The 22,244-nt window shown below is 48.5% G+C and overlaps 1 long non-coding RNA gene and 3 other non-coding genes across 5 annotated transcripts; 2 read left to right on the top strand and 2 right to left on the bottom strand.

The window, feature by feature from the left end:
• The first annotated feature begins 165 nt into the window (after window positions 1–165).
• LOC136389641 (uncharacterized) lies at window positions 166–4,212 on the top strand. Of its 2 annotated transcripts, none has more exons than XR_010748331.1 (3): window positions 166–354; window positions 924–1,027; window positions 3,946–4,212. It is a non-coding gene; the product is annotated as an uncharacterized lncRNA (long non-coding RNA). The 2 variants fall into 2 exon arrangements; XR_010748332.1 differs by lacking the exon at window positions 3,946–4,212 and adding an exon at window positions 2,343–2,448.
• A 2,975-nt stretch (window positions 4,213–7,187) lies between these two features.
• TRNAE-CUC (transfer RNA glutamic acid (anticodon CUC)) lies at window positions 7,188–7,259 on the bottom strand. Its single transcript has one exon. It is a non-coding gene; the product is annotated as a tRNA-Glu (tRNA).
• A 1,228-nt stretch (window positions 7,260–8,487) lies between these two features.
• Window positions 8,488–8,560, bottom strand: TRNAM-CAU (transfer RNA methionine (anticodon CAU)). The gene has a single exon. It is a non-coding gene; the product is annotated as a tRNA-Met (tRNA).
• Window positions 8,561–12,759: 4,199 nt separating this feature from the next.
• On the top strand, window positions 12,760–12,831 carry TRNAQ-CUG (transfer RNA glutamine (anticodon CUG)). Its single transcript has one exon. It is a non-coding gene; the product is annotated as a tRNA-Gln (tRNA).
• Window positions 12,832–22,244: the final 9,413 nt, after the last annotated feature.

Raw genomic sequence — 22,244 nt, forward strand, 5'->3', positions numbered from 1 at the left:
GCTTTCCTTGTCTGTGCAGCTCCCACAACGCTTGGTTGGATGACAAAACCATTTATGGGTCATTTCTTTTTTGTTACTTTTTGCTATTGAAAGTCTGTGTTCTCTTCGCCTCATCCTCAAATACATACCAACCAGCACCAGCCTCTTGTTTCCTAGAGCCCCTTCTGCCTCTGTCTCCTGAGGGCGTTTTGGGGTTCTCTCCAGGACAGCGCGCCCACCCTGTTTCGGGAGCCAGTGACGTTGGAGGACGTGGCTGTGAACTTCGGCAGCGGGAGTGGCAGTGCCTGACCCACGCGCAGAGGCACCTCCACAAGGATGTGATGTCGGAAAGTTACGGGATCGTGGTGTCACTTGGTAAGGACTTTCCCTGTTCTTGGATTAGTGCTGTTTCCCTCCCTTGTTTCAAATCTCTTTTATTTATTGATGTATGTGGGCTGTCACATTGAACGTCAGAGCCCTCATTCTTCATCGTGAGGGTCTTCTCCCAGAATCAGAGTGTGGAGGGGCCTCTCGGGCTGACCAGCTGCTGTTGTCCAGGTCTTTGGGATGGGACTCTGTCCGGGGGAAAAGGAGACACGTAGCTCCTGTTGTCCCTGGATCTTTGTGTTCAGGTCCTGGTCGTGAACTCATTCCTGCTGGCCCAAAACTACACAGAGCCTCCCGGTCCAGACTCCTGTCCCCCTAAAGAGAGCGGGGAAATACAACCAATACTGTTTCCCAGAATCTCCTTTGCCCTTTGGAATGAGACTTTTCCGAGAACGTCCGTAAACCTGTTCGTTGACATGTTCTGAGGCCCCTGAATGAGCCCTTTTCTCTGTGCAAATGGGTGTTTCTCCCCTGTTTCCGTATTCAGACGGGTCAAGGCAGGTGTTCCAACAGTTCCGTCTCGCTCCATACACCGTCTCTCTCCTTCCCTCGTCCAGGATTCCCGTGACCTAAGCCTCCTTTAATCTCCCACCTGGAGCGAGGGGCGGAGCCCTGTGCTGAGGACCCCAGGGCACGGAGTTCCTGAGCCGCTTCCACCCAGGTGAGTGGGCGGGAGCTCCGCCCCTTCTGTGTTCCGAGACAGACTGGTTACAGCAGGGGTCCCCAAACTACGGGCCCGCGGGCCACATGCGGCCCCCTGAGGCCATTTATCTGGCCCCTGCCGCACTTCTGGAAGGGGCACCTCTTGCATAGGTGGTCAGTGGAGGAGTATAGTTCCCATTGAAATACTGGTCAGTTGTTTACTTGTTTGATATTTTAAATATTGTATTTCTTCCCGTTTTGTTTTTTTACTTTAAAATAAGATATGTGCAGTGTGCATAGGGATTTGTTCATCGTTGTTTTTGTAGTCCGGCCCTCCAATGGTCTGAGGGACGGTGAACTGGCCCCCTGTGTAAAAAGTTTGGGGACCTCTGGGTTACAGTGTTCTAAGTGGGGTCACCCACTTAGTGCGCAGAGGAAGCTCCTTACAGAACTTTGAAGAAAGAGAAAACAAACAATAGACTATTTGGGTAATTATTCTGTGATTATCTAATTGGTTCTTTGTAACCCAATAGGCTTTTTGCAATTTGGTCCTCAAAAAAAAAAAAAAAAAAGCCCCCAAAGAACTCATCTCCCCTCTCTGTGTCAGTCCCTCTGACAGTGGGAGAACGTTGCTTTTCTGCCTTCGTTTTTCTTTCAGGACCTTCCCCGTTTCAGTCCTGGGCCTCAGACCCTGGCCTCTCTCCATTCTCTCATTGTGACGTTTTTCTCATGCCTTCGGCTCTTAGCTCTGATGCAGATACCTGTCACGTTGTGAGTCTAACCTTTACCTCTTTCCTGGGTGGCAGGCTCATGTTCTAACTGCTGGGTGTTATTTGGATCACCCACTGTCATCTGCAAAGCGGCACATCATGGAGGAGTCAAACTCATCTCTCCCCACAAAGCTGCCTCTTCACTAAGCTCTCCTGGTCTCCCCTCTTGTAGTCGGTCCTGAGGGATTTTCAGTTCTGTTTGCTACATTTGTCCTTTAAAAAGAAATTGTTGCCTGACCAGTGGTGCAGTGGATAGAGCATTGGACTGGGATGCAGAGGACCCAGATTTGAGACCCCGAGGTCGCCAGCTTGAGCTTGGGTTCATCTGGTTTGAGCAAAGCTCACCAGCTTGGAACCAAGGTTGCTGGCTTGAGCAAGAGGTTACTTGGTCTGCTGGAGCCCCACGGTCAAGGCACATATGAGAAAGCAGTCAATGAACAACTAAGGTGTCCCAACGAAAAACTGATGATTGGTGCTTCTCATTTCTCTTTGTTCCTGTCTGTCTGTCCCTATCCCTCTCTCTGACTCTCTGTCTCTGTAAAAAAAAAAAAAAAAAAAAGAAAGTCCTTCGTTTAAAGGACAAGGGCAGCTACCCTGTCACAGACCCTCTTTGCCTCCCTTCCTCCCGTACAACACACACCCACCGTCCACCGGGCGCCGTGCAGGGCGCACACCCGCCGTCCACCGGGCACTGTGCAGGTGCTGGTGTCAGGTAAGAGGCGGCCCAGCCCTCTAGGGAGGCAGGTGAGTAGGTAAGGGACTGTGTGCGTGCCAAGTGCCGAGTGCCGTGTGGATGCGTGGAGGAGGTGTGTGCGGGGATGTGCAGACACGGGGGACACGTCTCAGAGGACCGCAGAGGAACGACAGCTGCGCTGAGCTAGGTGAGGTGAGTGAGCTCGCTTAGGGGCGGGGCCTCAGGGCAGGGGGGTGTCCTGTGAGGAGCCAGGGGCTGTGGACTGAGCGGTGCAGGCTGACCAGAGCAAGGCCGTGGGGCGGCCGGTAGGGAATGTACAGGAGCCGCGGACAGTGCAGGATAGCCGCGGACAGTGCAGGATCGGGACTGGAGTTTGTATGAACTGCCAACCTGCCAACCTTGATGGGGGGAGGAGCAGGAAGCATCAACTCCCATATGTGCCTTGTGGGCCGCCGACCTCAGCGTGATCCATATATATATTTTTTTTGTATTTTTCTGAAGCTGGAAACAGGGAGAGACAGTCAGACAGACTCCCGCATGTGCCCGACCGGTATCAGGGCGTCGCTCTGCCGCGACCAGAGCCACTCCCCAGCGCCCGGGCCATCTTAGAGAGACAGAGAGGAAGGAGAGGGGGAGGGGTGGGGAAGCAGATGGGCGCTTCTCCTGTGTGCCCTGGCCGGGAATCGAACCTGGGACTTCTGCACGCCAGGCCGACGCTCTACCACTGAGCCAACCAGCCAGGGCTAGGCTATATTTTTTTGAAGTGAGAAGTGAGGAGGCAGTCAGACAGGGATCCGCAATGCTCTGCCCGTCTGGGGCGTTTCTTCACTGCCATCAGAGCCATTCTAGTAGGTGGAAGCCATGGAGCCATCCTCAGTGCCCGGGCCAACTTTGCTCCAATGGAGTCTTGGCTGCAGGAGGGGAAGAGAGAGACAGAGGAAGAGGAAGGAGAGGGGGAGGGGTGGAGAAGCAGATGGGTGCTTCTTCTCTGTGCCCTGACAGGGAATCAAACCCAGGACTTCCACACGCTGGGCCGATGCTCTACCCACTGAGCCAATTGGCCAGGGCCTGAACATTATTCTTTTTTTTTTTTTTTTTTTTTACAGAGACAGAGTGAGTCTCTCTCAGAGAGAGGGATAGACAGGGACAGACAGACAGGAAGGGAGAGAGATGAGAAGCATCAATCATTAGTTTTTCGTTGTGACACCTTAGTTGTTCATTGATTGCTTTCTCATATGTGCCTTGACCGCGGGCCTTCAGCAGACCGAGTAACCCCTTGCTCCAGCCAGCGACCTTGGGTTCAAGCAGGTGGGCTTTTCCTCAAACCAGATGAGCCCGCACTCAAGCTGGCGACCTTGGGGTCTCGAACCCGGGTCCTCTGCATCCCAGTCCGACACTCTATCCACTGCGCCACCGCCTGGTCAGGCCATATTGGTCCTTTTTAACAAGGTTTTGTTTGCTTTTAACTTAAAGCCCGAATGGTACTTCTCCATATGAGTCCCATATGGTGGCAGCGTTGCTGAGACTCGGGGGAGAAAGGCCGGGCAAGAGCAGATTTGAGAATCCCAGAGAGTGGACGTCGGCCAGACACTGCTCAGGTAGCCGTGTGCACAGGAAAGGGCGTGGGGCCCGCCCCCCTTGCTCTAAGTACATCGGAACCTCTTCAGGGTGCTCTTTTCTTAAACATGTGCTGTGTCTGTTTGCATAACAGGAGATGCTCTTCCAAATGTACTAATAAATTTATACCATCTTTTCAAGTCTTTTGAGTGTCTCCATTTTTTCTCTTTCAAATGTCACGGGACCTTACCGCAGACAGAATTAAAATAGATGCCCACGTACATAAGCCTGTTAAAGTGAAATAGAAAATCTAGAAAAGGGTGCAAATGTGTATCAGTTTAATTAATATAATGACCATAATGGAGAAACAGATTTAGTTCTAAGTTCCCTGTCTGGAGTGAGCAGTGGGTCACCCAGCACTTCTCAAAGGTGTTTTATAAGATGGATCCCTGTTAGGGTGCCCGTGGGAGTCTGTCTCTCTGCCTTCCTCCTCACTGAATTTAAAACAACAAAAAACACTTCAGTGAAAAATTGCAAAATACTGTGGAAAGATTCCCACAGTTTTGAGACAGAAAAAAAGATCAGATACAAAGGACAGGTAAGTACAGTAGAATCGGAGTACTCAAAAATAGTATTTTGAGATGATAGAAAATGGAACAGTGCCTTTAAAACCTGAAGGAAACTTTTTAAACTTAAATTTCTATGTATAGCTAATCAAATGATCAACAAAGTGTAAGGTAAAATTAATTTTTTTTTTCTATTATTCGGTAAGAGGAGGAGAGGCAGAGAGACAAACTCCTGCATGTGCCCAGACTGGATCCACCCAGCAAGCCCACTAGGGGGCGATGCTCTGAACATCTGGGGCTTGCTCTGTTGCTCAGCAACCGAGCTCTTCTTAGGGCTTGAGGCAGAGGCCATGGAGCCATCCTCAATGCTCGGGGCAAACTCACTCTAATAGAGCCATTGCTGCAGGAAGAGAGAGAAGTGAGAGGGGGAGGGGTGGAGAAGCAGATGGGCACTTCTGTGTGCCCTGACCAGGAATCAACCCCAGACGTCCACACACAGGGCTGACACTACCAGTGAGCCAACCAGCCAGGGCCAGATGATATTTTAAAGACATGGAAAGTCTCAAAAATTTTTTCCTCACATGTATATTCTATCATAAACTCCACCCAAACAAATGAGTAAAATTAAGGGGTGTGTGTGTGAAGATATGGAATCCAAGAAACAGACTTTACAGCAGAGGAAGGAGGCAGAGGTAAGCCCCTGCTTCTGACCTCAGCCACCAGTCGCAGGTGGAGTAGGACGGGACTTGGAGGAAGTTCTCCAGGGAAAATGAGAGCATTTGACTACTAGGAATAGTTAGCAGTCTCTCTCTCACACATACACACACTCCCCACTGCATTTTCCACACTCCATTCTAGCACATTAATCCTTCCACCAATAGAAAACTCGTTCACAATGTGTCTCCACCCAACAGAAGTGCCACAACAGTAACGATGATGGTAACAGAACATGGGGCATCACTAAGCACTTTTGTATGTTCCTCCATTTACTCCTGGGAGATTTCATGCAATAAATATGTGCATTCCTGTTCACAGATGAGAACACCGGAGTGTAGGGGTGTTGAGAGAGATGATTGTGTCTTGCTCATTTTTCATCTTCCACAGGGACCAGTGTAACTAGTGTGCAAACCTACACTGGCCTTTAATAGTCACAGGTGATTTGCTGACCCCGACTGTTGTCCTTTTTTTCCACATCCATTTGCATTCTTCCTTCTTCCACTTTTCTTTATATGGATTTCAGTTTTGTCGTATTTTTGCCATCTTCTTTCTGAGTTGAGAGAACAGAGTCTCCTGTTCCAAAATACAGATTAGGGTTTTGGGTTTTTTTTTCTCAGACAGAACATAACAGAAGAAGGAATAAAGTCACATAGCTTTCAAAGAGGAGTCTCTTGCTTCTATTCCAGTTAGCTTTATGTGGAAAGTTAAAAAAAAAACAAACAACCATTGGATAGAGTTGGGGGTCCCACCCAGACTACTTCCTAAAATCAGATGTGGAAAGGAAATGAAGGGTTTTTGCTACGTGTAGAGGAGCCAAAACATGACCTCATGAGAAGAGGACAGTGTGGAGGAAGCCCTAGCCACGGGCCTAGAGGGTTGGTTTCCTGTGAGCATTGAGCCGCACGACACAGTGTATACAGTAATTCGACAAACTACCACTTTTATGCTTACATCTATGTCAACGCAGAATTTCTTAGACAAAGACAAAGTGATGTAACGTGTGTTAACGTTTACTAGCTCAGAGTGCTAGCAAGATGACAGTAAGAGTGCCCCAGCTCAGAGAGGTTTGGGGGTTTATGAATTTATGGGGGGGGGAGGGGAGGAGGTCTGCTTCATTTACCACGATCATGAAACCATCACATTCCCGGCTGTCAATCACGTAGGACGGGGTTTTCATGTGGAAGCTCGAGGAGAGCTCATTTGTGCATCAAACTTGTACAAGAGATGACAAGAAAATAAAAGTCTATCTGTGGCTGTTGCTTAGACGAACCCAGGGAGAGATTGGCGGAGCAGTCCTGTCAGAAGCCAGTGGGCACAGAGCGCCCCAACCTCGTGGAGTCAGGAGAGGAGCCGGGTCTGCTCGATCTCCAGCAGCCACTTTCTCGGGGGTGCAGGTGGGGGCGCTGATGACGTCAGCCCAGCGGGGACGGGGACGCGAGAGAACCCGGGGGGCGGGGAGGGGGCGTTTCAGAATCCCAGCGGCTCGGGGAGCAGAAACTCGGGCACCCCACCAGGCTGACACATCAATCACCTGGGAAAGACTTCCGACTTCTTCTCGCGTCTGCAATCACGTCCTTCCCGACGCGTCCGCTCATCTCCAGCGACTCCTGACGGTGTGCAAACCGGCCCGCTCGCCGCAGACGCCGCCCAGGAACGAGTTAAAACTCTTAAAACCACCGACAGCAGCGCCGCGCCGGGGCGGGAGCTCCGACCAGACTCTGCACGTGATCGAGAGCGTGGCTCCCGGTTCTGCACCGGGGACACCAGAACCGGCGCCGAGTCTCTAAAGCCCCGCACGTTTCCTGTGAAAACGGGAAGGTAACTCGTACGCGGTTCTCCTTTCCCGTGAAAAAGAGGGGGAGGAAAAAGCGACCTTTCCCTGACCGGGAATCGAACCCGGGCCGCGGCGGTGAGAGCGCCGAATCCTAACCACTAGACCACCAGGGAGGTTGAAAGAAGGCTGTAGGAATAGCTTTACCAACCAAGCGCGCCATCTACGCAGCCAGGGTCCCCCTTCCTCCCGACCCCCCGCCCAGCCGCTAATCGTGCAGAACCAGGTTCGTTTCCGCCGGGCCGCAGAGCCGACACCGTCCGGCTATTAACTCTCAGTCTGGTCCATTTCCGTTTGGGTTCCGTGCTCATCCCGACTCTGCACGTCGCTTCTTACATCTTCCCGGCCCGTCTCTCCGCTTGCTCCTCGCACCCCACGGTCTGGAGGACTCGGGCGTCTCGTCCACGGCGCCGAAAGCAGGAAAAGACGTCCAATGACAACGAGACAAGAAGAAAAACTTTTTTTTTTTCCTTTTTCATGGAGGACGTCATTAGTGGTCCGCGATAAGCTCTCGCGGGGCAATGGCAAAGGTAAACAAACAGTAACTAATCAAAATGACGGCACACCATCCCCAATGCGAGCCTCCCTTCCCTCCCCGCTGTCCACTGGCGTGTTTAATCACGCGGATGTTTGTTTCCTGGGGGTTTTGTTTGTTTGTTTGTAACTAAGACAATTGACCAGCATATCGCAAAGGCATCTGAAAAATCTCCTAGCTCAATCTACAACTGGTATTTTTTTTAAACGGAGGAATTCTGGAATATTTAATTTTTTTTCTTTTCCCCGCGTCCCCCTTCGCAACACCGCCCCAGGAGAGCCAGGACTGAGGTGTGTATGGGGGGTGTGCTCCGCGCCCTCCCTCTGTGCAGCCAGCGTGAGAACACAGCCTGCCTAAACCCTGGGAGGCCCGTGGAATATTTCATTCTTAATGAAAAAATCACTATTTTGTAATGAAACGTGACATAGTTGGGTTAAACAGAAAATTTCCTGGAACGTCTCATGAAAGGGATTTCCTCGGATTTAGACGAAATAGCTGTTCTTTTTTTTGGGGGGGGGGGCAAATGAGCTCAGTTTATTAGTGTAAGGGGGTGAGGGTTCAAGGGCTCAATCCCCCAAAAGACCGTCTGACCTTGTTCAAGTCACGATTTTACATTTTGTTTCAACAAGCTCTCTCTCCTATGAGTACAAAGAGAGTGAGCCAAGCAGAGAGATAGAAACAGTATAATTCACCACGACTCAAATAGATAATTTAGAGATTATTTATAAATTAAACTGAGAATAAGAAAAAATTGCTGTTCTTTTTGTTAACTCCATTTGATTTTCTTTGAAGTAAAAAGAAAACAACAGTGCCCCCTCTGAGGCTCGAACTCAGGACCTTCAGATTATGAGACTGACGCGCTGCCTACTGCGCTAAGGAGGCTACTGCCTAGTCGCGTCTTGTGAATATTGACCAATGTGACGCCGAGAAGACGCCATCTACGTGTCCCGAGTCGCCGAGTTCTGCATGCAGGTGGCGCTGGTTGAAACTGTCCCCGGTGATCGACCGCTGCCCCTCAGCGGCACCCGGCCTTGCTTGCCGCTCATGTCCGTAGGCTCCCTACCAGCAGTCCCCAGTGTCCACGGGGGGCTCTCGGTCTCTACAACCCCCTTTTCCCCGTGTTGGTGACCCACGGGGCAGAAGCCTCCTGCCGTGCCACCTGCGGCGTCCCCGTGCGGGGCGCGCGCCCGGGTCCGCGGTCCCGCGGGGGCTCTCGGGCTGTCCTGGGGGTGGGAGAGGGCAGCGCTGCGGGAAAGGCGAACGGGCAGGTGGAAGAGAAGAGACAGGACCGGGAAGAGCGACGTCCGGTTCCGGGGAAGTGCGGGTCAGGGGGCCCCCTGCGGTGGGCAGCGTGGCCGGGTGGTCTAAGGCCCTTGATGAGGGCGCCGGTCTCTCCGGGGCCGAGGTTTCGAACCCCACCGCTGCCAGACACCCCTTCCTCCGTTTCACCGGACCCAGTAGAATAGATGACGCCCCTATTTTATTCCCAGTGTGGGCAGTTCTCAAAGGCTCCTCCCACCTCTGCTTTCCCAGAGGTCAGCGATCACACCCCTACTCACGTGTCCAGAACAGTCGCCCACCCATGGTCGGCCTCCAATTAATTATTTAAATGAACGAAAAGTTAATATTTTACTCCCTTCCTTATTGTATTTTCACCACCCAGAAGTAGCCAATATATAGCAGACCTTCATTTAAGCCATTCGTGTGTTTAAAAGAATAGTTTCCTCTGCGCCCACTGTGTGCCAGGAGCTCAGTCCGTCGATAGAGCAGTCCTGACCTATCGCGTTATTCAATAAACGATGAGCGCGTGAACAGCTGCCCATCTCCCTCTGTCCGCTCCTAGCGGTTCGCTTCCCGTCTCCTGGGTCCCAGCTTGGAAGTTGCTTCCTCCTGGGAGCTTTCCTTGATCTCTCCCTCTAGAATTACAATTAGGCCCTGAAGATATGGAGAGGAACGAGAGAAAGGGCCCCTTGCCCTCTTGTCTAAGAGGAAAGACATTAGATGCGTAATGTCCCCCCTCCCCAAGATGTTACAACTTCCACTGCAGAGAATGAGATTGAACTGTAGAGGGCACCCTACTAGAATAAAGAATGTTACCAAACAGCAGCAGGACAATGTATAGGACACACTTCGAATTGTTCCCAGCAATGTGTCAGAGGAGAGAAAAGAGGGAGATTATACACTTTACTTGAGACACTTAAGTTCGCGTTGTTAGAATGAGTGGATATTTGTTTCATAAGTCGAATGCGTGGAGTCACTAATTTATGCATGAATTTTTAAAAATGAAAGTCTGATAAATAGAGCAAAGGAAAAATGCCGGCAGGCCTTCCTCAGCGCTCTTAACTGGGTCTTCCCCGGGGTGTGCGTTGGTGTGCTCTGTTATCAATCAGCCGATCGCTTAGCATTCACTGTGACTTTTGGAAATGTTTATGTCATCATCTACTTTTCTCCATGCCTCACAAGCTTTGCCAGATACACAGACATGATTCTCTCGCTTCCTCACATCATAAAAACTGAATAAATATCTGTGGTAGGTGTCGATGAAGAAGCCCATGGAAGAATGTCTTTCTAATTTGTGAAGTGTGCAGGGTGTTCCGAGCTGAGGAGCCAGGAAGACCAGTGATCTCCAGTTTCAGGGAGGCTCGTGTGTTCTGAAGCCCCTTTCTTTCTATAGGACACGCCGCTGGAATTTGGTTCTGGGCTGCCGATTACAGCCCACTGGTTTTCTCTTTTTTAGATTCAGCCCTGGTACCTGGTGACTGCAAACCATCCTTGCTCAGATGACCAGAGACAGATGGCTTCTGGGTGGTGGAACCCCATTATCTCTTCCTCTGCTCATTCCTCTCAGCGGTGTTTTTGGGGCTTTTTTTGCATTTATCTTGCAACGTTTGTTAGCCAACCATAGGTAATTCCAGTGAAAAGGTACAACTGGATGGACTCCAGTCTCAAGAGTAAACAAACCAACCCATGCCCATCTGCCCTGTTTTCCAGGTCTTTACCACCCTCCTTTCCTGGAGGGGGGCGAGGGGTGGGAGTGAATGTACAGACTCACTACCGAGGTTGGAAAATCCCTATCCTCAGAGAGCAGCTTAAAGCCAATACTTGAATAGTGCGGGTCTTTTGAAGTTAACCTAAACATTGATTATGGGTTGGGTGTGCTCTAAACCAGTGGACATTTTTTTCTTCATTTTCTTTTCTCTTTTATTTTCTTTCTTTTCTTTATTTTATTTTATTTATTCATTTTAGAAAGGAGAGAGAGAGAGAGAAGAGAGAGAGAGAAGGGGGGAGGAGCAGGAAGCATCAACTCCCATATGTGCCTTGACCAGGCAAGCCCAGGGTTTCAAACTGGCGACCTCAGCATTTCCAGGTCGACACTTGATCCACTGCACCACCACAGGTCAGGCTTGTTTTTTTTTTTTTTTGTTTTGTTTTTTTTAAGAAAAAGTTGTGGCTAATGGAATAAAAAGTATACCACCTATGCTGGAGAGAAAAGACTTGGTCCACGATTCAGCTGAGTCTGAGAGAACGCCTTTTAAGGCTGGGAGATTCGTGAAGATAGAACGGGGAGTCTGTGGGCGTGGAGGACAGGGACGGACACTTAGGGGGACTTGATAGTCACCTGGCCCAAAGCCTTTTAATTTTCCTGCTTCCCTCCTAACCTCCCAAAAGGTATATTCACTTCAACCCATACTTACTGAGCAGCTATTTCGTGACAGGCCCCTCGCTTGGTTGGAAATACAATGAAAGGAAGAATGCCCGAGAGTGATTCAGGGACTTCTTAGCGGTTCAGCCTTGGGAGACTGCCGGACATACCTGAAGAACACACGGCCCATGTTTAGGTTGACTATAGTAGTAATCAATACCTGAGTGTTTCTTCCAGCTATGCCTCATGCGTCATCTCGTCATTTGTTATTCTTACAGGTACTTAGGTAAATAATCACATTAGCGTAAGAGAGTTGGGATTTAGAAAAATAAATGACTATGCCCAGCACTGTGACCTCCTCTCCCGGTCGGTCATCCACCCTGAGGACACCTACTCACGGGGCCATGTGCCAACCTAAAAATAAAAGGCAACCAGCACTGACTCCGGCAGCAGCCCACACAGGGCTCCCATTAGGAGAGAAAGGCAACGGGTGGTCATGAGAAGGCACCAGGGGAACAGTGACATCCACAGAAGGAAGGCATTTCTACTGGTGCAGAAAACGTAACATAGTGACGCTAATTCTAAACAATGTGTCTAATTTTCAGTCCAGTGGTCATCAGCCATGCAGTCACAATAATTGCTTTCTTGTTCTCCTTGCAGACAGTTGTTTGTTTGTTTGTTTGTGGCAGGCGAGGTAGCTTAGGCCCAGTGCAAAAGTAATTTTTCCCTCTGTTTGAACATTCCAGAGGTTTGAGGAAAAGACACGAGAGGCATTTCCCCTGGGATGGCAGCTCCAGCTCCATTTTAAAGCGGCTCCTATAGGTTGTGTTTACCCTGCTGTGTCCGTCTGAGATCTGGGACCTGGAAAGAAAAAGGAAAAGTCAGATTCAGCCTTTGGAGTGCAGGAAAAAGAAAGACACCTTCAAAAAAAAAAAAAAAAAAAAAAGCCTAACGCTGGGCTCCCCCACCGGGGTCTTCATTAACCCTCCCTCCATCCCTCCTTTCCTCCCTTCCTTCGATTAAAATCCCAATTTGCCCTTCCAAATCGGGTGGGAAATGAAGGCAAAATCAAAACTGCCCAAAATAACATTATTCTTGGGACCAGGAGGACCCGCCCTGCCTGTAACAATCTCAGGAAAGAAACCTGGACAGGAGGCCGGGGAACACATCCCGAGAACACCGCCTCCCTCCCTCCCTCCCACCTGCCTGGTGTCGGAGTTTCCCTTCGTCCTGCGCCTGGAAACCGCAGATTCATTAAAAACAAACAAACAAACAAAATCCCTCCTGTAAATGAAAAAAAAAATCAATTAGAAAGAAGAGGCAGAACTTTAAAGAATTTCTTTTTCAATTATATTTTATAGATCTCATGTGTTAAAAGAACAAAAAGACTGGAAGGAAATAGATGGAAGGATACTATGAAAGAGGCCCTGGCCAAGGAGGTTCCATGGTGTAATGGTTAGCACTCTGGACTCTGAATCCAGCGATCCGAGTTCAAATCTCGGTGGAACCTTCCCATTTTTTACGCCACTGAGCAGCAGCACGCGGTGTCAGAAGCCACCAGAACGAGAGAGAGAGAGAGAGAGAGGGGACAGGCGTCCCGGGGGGTCAGTCGGGCGGATCCGAGAGGAACAGGTGCTGCAGAGTGAAGGACAGACAGGGCGGAGGGGCTGGTTGAGGGTGACAGGGGCGGTGCCCCGGGACAGCCCCTCTGCGAGGAAGCGGCACCGGGGAGAGGGCTCCCCCATCCACCGGGTTTGTCCCAGTAGAGCCCGAGCTCTACGTGACCAGGCGTCCCTGATGGGGCTTCCCAATGCAGTGAGACCCCCTGCTTATCAGCAGGGCTGGAGGACTCTTCGAGACTACTCTTGAGGCAGCTATGACGATGCTACTGTTAAATGCCACTGGAAGAAAGACAAGACCCACACACAAATTAGCTGCAATAATCACACAGGCAATTTATTACTCACAAATCCTTTTGGCTACCTGGGTACAGCTTAAGGGGGCCCCTTGGGCGTGCTCCTCTCAGCTGGCTTTGGTCAGAGCAGCCTGGAGACAGTCCGTATCAACGTTGGAGTCTGGGCGACTACTGCAGCAGGGGGCCCTCAGCTTTGGTACCTTTTCTGGCCAATGCCTTCTAACAGGTGTCAATCTACAGCAGGGATAGTTAACCTTTTTATACCTACCGCCCACTTTTGTATCTCTGTTAGCAGTAACATTTTCTAACTGCCCACTGGTTCCACAGTAATGGTGATTTATAAAGTAGGGAAGTAACTTTACTTTATAAAATTTATAAGGCAGCCCTGGCCGGTTGGCTCAGTGGTAAAGCGTCAGCCTGGCGTGCAGGAGTCCCTGGTTCGATTCCCTGCCAGGGCACACAGGAGAAGCGCCCATCTGCCTCTCCTTCCTCTCTGTCTCTCTCTTCCCCTTCCGCAGCCAAGGCTCCATTGGAGCAAAGTTGGTCCCGAGCGCTGAGGATGGCTCTGTGACTTCTACCTCAGGCGCTAGAATGGCTCCGGTTGCAGTGAAGCAATGCCCCAGATGGGCAGAGCGTCGCCCCCTGGTGGGCGTGCCAGGTGGATCCCGGTCGGACGCATGCAAGGACTGCCTCCCCGTTTCCAGCTTCAGAAAAATACAAAAAAAAAAAAAGAAGAAGAACTATTGTATGACCCAGCAATCTCCCAATTGTAAGCATTGGAACCTAAAAACACACACACCTCCATGTTCATCATAGCATTATTCACAGTGGCCAACACATGGAAACAACCAAAGTGTCCCTCGATAGAGAATTTGATAGAGAATTGGATAAAGGAGATGTGGTCCATATATACACTGGAACACCACTCAGCCATTAGACATGATGACACATTGCCATTTACGACAGCACGGATGAACCTGCAGAACATTATCCTGAGTGAAATAAGTAAATCAGAAAAAGCTAAGAACTATACGTTTTCACACAGGGTGGGATATAAAACTGAGACTCATGAACACAGATAAAAGTGAAGTCATTTCCAGGGGAGGGGACTCTGGGGGAGGGGGGAGAGGAGAAGGGAGCAAAGAGGGACAAATATAAGGTGACAGAAAATGATTTGACTTTGGGTGATGGGTAGACAATATAATCAAGTTCAGATGCTATAGGGATGTTTACCTGAAACCTAAGGACTCTTATTGATTAATGTCACCCTGTTAAATTTAATTTTCTAAATAAAAATTTTTAATAATTTATTTTTAACTTTTAGCATTTTAATTTTGTGTTTGTGAGGACAGTTCTGGTTTATCTTGTTGGGGACTCTCTGGGCTTCCTGGATGGTATGTCTATTTCCTTCTCTAGGCTAAGAAAGTTTTCAGTCATTTCTTCAAATAGGTTTCTCAACACCTTGTTCTCTCTCTCCTTTCTGGTACCCCAGTGATGTCAATGTTTTTATACTTGATGATGTCCCAGAGGTCTCTTAAATAATCTCATTTTCTCTTAATTCTATTTTGCTTTTTGCTGTTCTGACTGGGTGTTATTTGCTAACTTTTGTTCTAAATTGCTGGCTTGATTCTCTGCTTCGTCTCATCCTCTGTTGACTCCATCCAATGTATTCTTCATTTCAGTTACTGTGTTCCTAATTTCCCACTGGTTCTTTTGAATGATTTCTATCTCTCTGTGTAAGTTCTCACTGAGTTCACACGCTCTTCCCCTAAGTCCACTGAGCATCCATAGAACCAGTATTTTGAACTTTGCATCTGGCTCATTGATTGTCTTCATTGTAATCAGGTTTTATTTTTTATTCTGGAGCTGTGACCTGTTCTTCTCTTGAGATGTGTTTATTGGTCTCCTCATTGTAGCTGCCTCCCTGTCTCTGTTTCTATGTATCTCTTAGGTAGAGCTGCTTTGTCTTGCATCTTGATAGAGTGGCCTTATGTAGTAAGTGCTCTGTGGGGGGTCTAGTGTTGCAGTCTTCCTGGTCACCTGATCACCTGAGCCGGCTGGTCCAGGTGTGTTCCTGTCTGCACTGCATGTGCCCTCCTGTGGGGGTTGAGTCTTGATGACTCTTTGCACATTGATGATACACAGAAGCATCTAGATTCCAGGAAGATGAGAGAGTTCTCACAACACTTACTGCCTGTGGCTCCTCCCTCCCCAGCTCTGTCTCCCAGGCTTTCTCCACGTTCATTATTTGCCTCAGCTGATGTTTTTGTCCAGAGAGCTGCTGGTTCATTGACGTGAAATGGTTTTTGCTCATAGTCTTTGCCTTAGTTCATTCTCTACCCTGAGGGATTTCTGAGTTAGAAAAGGTGAAGATAAGACTTTTACATCCATCCTGCAAGGAGCCACCTGACAGGTCACAACAGAAAGTTCCAGAGTTCTGATAAAGTGGATTCTGAGAGTTTTTGCTATTTTTTCCATTGTTCTATGTAAGGATGGGTCTCTGAAGTTCCTAGGCCACCGTTGTCTCTGAGGTCACTCCCTTCAGACTATTTAAAGTTGTCCTTGTGCATCACAATTCCTGGTCTTCTGAGGACGTCCAGGTAATGTGTTCATTTAGTAACACTGACTAAGTACCTACTTTATTCTGGGTACTGTGTATAAGAAGTGGCATCTGAATAAAACTCTTTCTCAGCTGTCGAGGACGACATCGCCTAGGTGTGGTGGGATATAGGGAAAGAAACTGTAGCACAACATGGTGCTTTGTTTATCTTTTTTATGTGTTTTGAACCCGACATTATTTATTTATTTATTTATTTATTTATTTATTTATTTATTTATTTTTGCAATTTCTTTTCTGAAGCTGGAAACAGGGAGAGACAGTCTCCCGCATGCGCCCGACCGGGATCCACCCGGCAAGCCCACCATGGGGTGGCGCTCTGCCCACCAGGGGGCGATGCTCTGCCCATCCTGGGCGTCGCCATGTTGCAACCAGAGCCACTCTAGCGCCTGGGGCAGAGGCCAAGGAGCCATCCCCAGCGCCCGGGCCATCTTTGCTCCAATGGAGCCTTGGCTGCGGGAGGGGAAGAGAGAGACAGAGAGGAAGGCGCGGCAGAGGGGTGGAGAAGCAGATGGGTGCTTCTCCTATGTGCCCTGGCCGGGAATCGAACCCGGGTCCTCTGACCCGGGTAGAGCTAGGCCGAAGCTCTACCGCTGAGCCAACCGGCCAGGGCCAACCCGACATTATTAATATTGTATAAAGGCTGTGTTCATTTATATGGATCTATCATTATCAATTGGTTTTCTGCTTTTCTTCTTTCTTACATGTTCCTATGACACTGTCAATATATTCAGAGCAGGTATTTTGCTAACAGATCCAGTTATACTTATTTGAAAACATATCTTTTTACTCCTGTAGTTGAAAGGTCAGTTTCCCATCCCAAATTCCTACTTTGGTACTGGTTGTCCCTCAGTCTATGATGACCACCTTGCCCTGTCCTCTGACCACCACTCCTGACAGGGGGACTGAGCCACCTTCTACCTGTAGTTCCTTCCAGGTGACCTGTTTTCTCCTGTGGCTACTTTAAGGTCAGCATTTGTCTCTGTGTCTGATGCTCCAGTGAAACATGAGTCTGTGTGGATCTCTGCAATGTGTCCTTAGTCCTGAGCCGTAGTCTCCCCACACCGCGCCCCCTCCATGTGCTCTCCTCTCACTTCTGGACTTGAACCAGACTCATGTTAAACCTCCTCATTCAGTCACCATGCAGCTGTGGTTGCAGAATAACGGCGACACGAATACATCCAAACCTAATCCCTGAGCCTGTGACTGTCACCATGCTCAGCAAGAGGGACTTTGCAGATGTGAATAAAGACACAGAGCATGGAATAAAGAGCATGGAATAAAGAGATTATCCTAATAACAGGGAGGAGCTAATCGAGTCTCCTGGGTCCTTAAATGTGAACATGACTAAGAAGTATGGGTCAGACGGAGCACTGATTTCATCTGTAGTGATTTCTACACAGTCAGATATGATCGTTCCTGTCTTTTTCAGTCTTAATGAAGTGGTGGATTTCATTAAGACATTTCAAGTTTAAATACTGTTGTATTCCTAGGATACTTAACCTGGTCAAGATATTTGCTTCATAGAACATTGAGAGATACAGTCTGCTGTACTTTCTGAGGATTTTCACACTTGCTTTCTTAAATGTGATTTTCCTATTTTTTCCTTATTTCTTTCTTATCTGGCATTAGCATTGATGTTATTCATGCCTAATAAATTAGTTGTTTGGCTTTCCCTATATACCCTCATTCTCCTGAATACTGTGTAGAAGGGCAGGAGTCTTCCGGGAGGGTTCAGTGGACTCACCTGGGAAAGGTTCTGGGTGTGGCTGGAGGGAAGCAGAATGTTCACAAAACTGCTGTTAATTCTTTCTTTCTTTCTTTCTTTCTTTCTTTTTTTTTTTTTTTTACAGAGACTGAGAGTGAGTCAGAGAGAGGGATAGACAGGGACAGACAGACAGGAACGGAGAGAGATGAGAAGCATCAATCATTAGTTTTTCATTGCATGTTGCAACACCTTAGTTGTTCATTGATTGCTTTCTCATATGTGCCTTGACCGTGGGCCTTCAGCAGACCAAGTAACCCCTTGCTGGAGCCAGCGACCTTGGGTGTCGGGAGCCGATCAATGACTGTTGGCTGACAAGGTCACAGCAGGAGAAGACCCACAACTGCTGGCTGACAAGGTCACAGCAGAAGAAGATCAAAAACTGCTGATTGACAAAGTCACAGCAGAGAAGACCAATGGCTGCGGGTTGACAAAGTCACCGCAAAGGAAAGGCACAACAATACTTCCCCCTTTGACCTTTGTGAATTAATCTGGCCTTATATCCCCCCTTTTCTGGGTGTGTGCTATTATTTATGGCACAGGGATAATAGTACCGTGCTTTCCCTGTAGATTCGTAGTAATTTCTTTGGAAATGAGACAGAAGGTGTAAGTTCCACAGAAAAGCCTGTAAGCCCCTTGAACTGGGCTCATAAACATAAGAGGCTGGCTATGATATCCCTCGTAAAGGGTTAAGTTTATAGGAGAATTTCTTCTCATTAATCATGTTAGAAAGAATAAAGTTAGAACTTAACTAGTGTATGAATATAGTAAATAAATAAAGTTTAACTAGACATTAGAATCTTAGGTAAGGTGTAGTGGAGTGGCCCATTGCTTGGCCTTGGATGGGAGCACAGCCGGTAAGTAAAGAATGTTTTGTTAAGAGACTTGTTTTGTGACTGAAGGCAGTTGCTGGGCTTTTTCTCAGTAAAACATTCTCATGAGATTTTTGTATTTTCCAAGAATAAGGAGAGGAATGTGGTGGAATCCATAGCAGCAATAGCAATTAATGCCTTCTAATATTATGTTGCTACTAAGCTATCTTGCACGTGCACTCTATGTATCTTTAAGCAAAAATTACTCTTGATGCTATGCCAGTTTCTTAATAAGCAAGCCTTTTGAAGTCTTGTGAGAAAAATTAGAACACTGCATGAACTCAGGGCCATTTGCCTGAGCAAGCGGTGGTCCTTTGCTAGTCCTTGATGATTTCGTCTGCTAATCTCTTTCTCTGCGCCCTTGACTCACAACAACAGTAAAGTAGAGTTATTAATTAGTACTAATCTTTTAGAAGTTTGTACCGATATTGTTATTGCTATTCAAGTTATTGTATAACTGTACTTTGAATAACTTACCACCTGATTTGTAGCTTATAGATATGAATTAACTGTTATCTGGAAATATGTAACCATAGTGAAACAAAATACCATGTGATTGTAACTTAGTGTGTGTGCATAAAAAGAAAGCTAGACCAGCATTTGGCAGAGATGCCTGGCAGTAAATGCTATCGAAAGAATAAAGAGAAAGAAAAGAATTCGGCTCTCTCACTCAATTCGTGCCGACGCCGTCTCTTCCTGTGGGACCCCTGGATTCCCCCCGGGGCTGGACCCCAGCACTTGGGTCCAAGCTGGTGAGCTTTTGCTCAAACCAGATGAGCCCGCGCTCAAGCTGGCGACCTCGGGGTCTCGAACCTGGGTCCTCTGCATCCCAGTCCGATGATCTATTAATTCTTTCTTTACAGTCTTTCCCATTGACATCCATTTCTCCAGCCGCCATCTCTCCTCATCTCTGGCTTTATCTGTCCAACAGCCAATTGGATGACTCTCTTATATTTCTTTCATTCTTTCTTTTATTTTTTGTGACAGAGACAGAGAGACAGAGAGAGGGACAGATAGGGACAGACAGACAGGAAAGGAGAGAGATGAGAAGCATCAACCTCTCATCGTGGCTCCTTAGTCTCCTTAGTTGTTCATTGATTGCGCTCCGACATGTGCCCAGACCAGGGGACTGCAGCAGAGTGAGTGACCCCCTGCTCAAGCCAGCGACCCCTGGGTTCAAGCCAGCAACTTTGGGGTCACGTCCATGACCCTGCACTCCAGCTGGTGAGCCCGCGTTCATGACAGCAACCTTGGGGTTTCGAACCTGGGTCCTCCACATCCCAATCCAACACTCCATCCACTGCGCCACCTCCTGGTCAGGCTCTTCTGTATTTCTAACAGACGTCTCAGCTCCACCATCTGTTATAATGAACACCTGTGATGTCTCCTCAGACATGCTCCTTCCAGAGCCTCCCCATCTCCACTGACAGCGTCTGTCTACTTGTGTCCCAGATGTTTGTGACCTTGACTCCTCTCTCTCACCCCAGATCAACCCGTTAGGAAGCTGTAAAGTCAGTGGTGGGATTCAAATAATTTAACAACTGGTTCTCTGCCCTAATGACTGTTTTAAGTATAAAAAAAGATATATCAAAAGGTAGTTTATTATTTCATGAATTTAATACTTAAATAAGAAAGATAAAAGAGGTACACAAAACTAGATCGTAAGAGTTTCAAATATTAATAAAAAAATTTAAATAACACCTGATAAAAACAATAAAACTGTTACTTAAGATATTTTCATATTGTTCTTGATCAGGGAACAGCAGCACACGTATAATATCTCGGGGGAATTTGGGGAACAACACAAAGCTGAAACAAATGACAGCTTGTCACCCCCTGGTTGTTTGGAATTTTTTCTCTTTATGTTATATGTTTGTTTAATGAAGTAATAAACATAAGAGAATTAAAATGTAGTATTTCATCAAAGGTACAATGAGTTTTATGAAATGAAAAAATAAGTACTACAAGCATAGTTCTGTCAAACTTTTTCACCTATGGATGGAATGAATGTTATTTAGAATACGCTGTTGCACAGATAAATGTAAAAGATAAAGGAATGTAAATCTGTGATGTCCATATGGGGCAGCTGCCCAGGTGCCCACCTTAGAGAGAACCCTGATGACAAGTGCCATTTTCACAACCGGTTCATCAAACTCAACAAAGAAGTCTGTATCGGTTCTGTAGAACCGGTGTGAACTGACTGGATCCCACCACTGTGTGAAGTCCATCCTCAGAAGGAACCAGATCCCACCACGCCCGCTACGTCCACCGCTCACCCCGTGGAAGCACCTCCAGCCTGGAGCCTGCACAGACCCCACTGCTCCCCACTGCCCCCCTCGCCTCCACGTCTGTTCTCAGCACAGCAGCCACAGCGACGCTTCAAAGGGGACGTCCACCAGACCAGGTGGTGGCGCAGGGGAGAGAGCGTCGGCCTGGGACGCTAAGGACCCAGGTTCAAAACCCCGAGGTCACCCCTTTGAACCTGGGCTCATCCTGCTTGAGCGTGGGATCACAGACCCATGGTCACTGTGTTGAGCCCAAAGGTCAGTGGCTTGAAGCCCAAGGTCCCCAGCTTGAGCTAGGTGTCACAGCTCAGCTAGAGCCCCTCCCTCCTGGTCAAGGCACATATGAGAAAGTAATCAATAAATAACTAAGGTGCCGCAACTATGAGTTGATACTTCTCATCTCTCTCCCTTCCTGTCTGTCCCTGTCTCTCTCACTAAAACACAGTAAAATAAAATAAAAAAATAAAGGGGACGTCAGACCATGTCCCTCTCCTGCTACAAAGCACGGCTCCCACCTCAGAGCACAGTCTAACGTCCTCAGGCCCACGGGGTGTGGCCGGACCTCTGTGGATTCCCACGCAGGCCTCCATTAGCACTGGAGGTTCCTGCTGGACAGAACTCCCCACACATCCTCGTGGACAATTCCTCATGTCCTTCACATCTTTCCTCAAGGCCACCTTCCCAGTGAGACCACACTGACCCCCCAGATCACACAGCCGTCTTCCTGTCCCCACAGCCCACACTCGGGGTCGTCTTCCCCACTGTGTTTTCCCAGGACACCCCCCCTTCTGACAGACACCTCCCTGTTCACTGCGCTCATACACACCTGTCTCTCCCCACACGACACAGGCTCCCAAGGCCAGCAGTGTTCCTGACCTGACTTCAGTGATGTCCCCACGTGAACAACAGTGCCACACGTCTGCACACAGCCAGTCGTGGTTCCTGAGTGGTCCGTGTGGGGCAGCTCCCTGCGCTAGAGACGCGTCTCTATTGATGGGGCCTCAGAGCACAGCTGTCCTGTGGCGGCTGCAGCACAAGGTGCCCTCACACTGACCCCAATGCACCTGCACTTTCCCAGGCTGCTCCCCCTAAATCTACAGTGGGCCCCGCTCTGCACGTCCCGGAGTCTGCACTGAGCCAGCCCTGGAGCGCAGGGCAGGGGAGGGCGGGTGGGCAGAGAGAATTCCAGCAGGGACTTCTCTAAGCTGAGGAATCCCTCCTCTCTGCTGATTCCAGAGCCTGTGTTTTTTTTTTTTTTTGTTTTTGTTTTATGTCTGCTTTTGTTTTGAGAAGGTTTAGAAAAGAAGGAGAGAACCATTAAGCCCCCAAAGGAGGAAAGAGCAGGATGCGTCTGAAAATTCTTCTCTTGACACCACAGACCCTGTGTGCAGGGACCCCCTTAGCTCTGTGGGACAATGACAGACAAGTCATCACCTGCTGCTGTCAGACAGGGACACCCAGAGGACAGT

The sequence above is a fragment of the Saccopteryx leptura genome, chromosome 1, assembly GCF_036850995.1.
Source record: "Saccopteryx leptura isolate mSacLep1 chromosome 1, mSacLep1_pri_phased_curated, whole genome shotgun sequence".
NCBI classification, from domain to species: domain Eukaryota; kingdom Metazoa; phylum Chordata; class Mammalia; order Chiroptera; family Emballonuridae; genus Saccopteryx; species Saccopteryx leptura.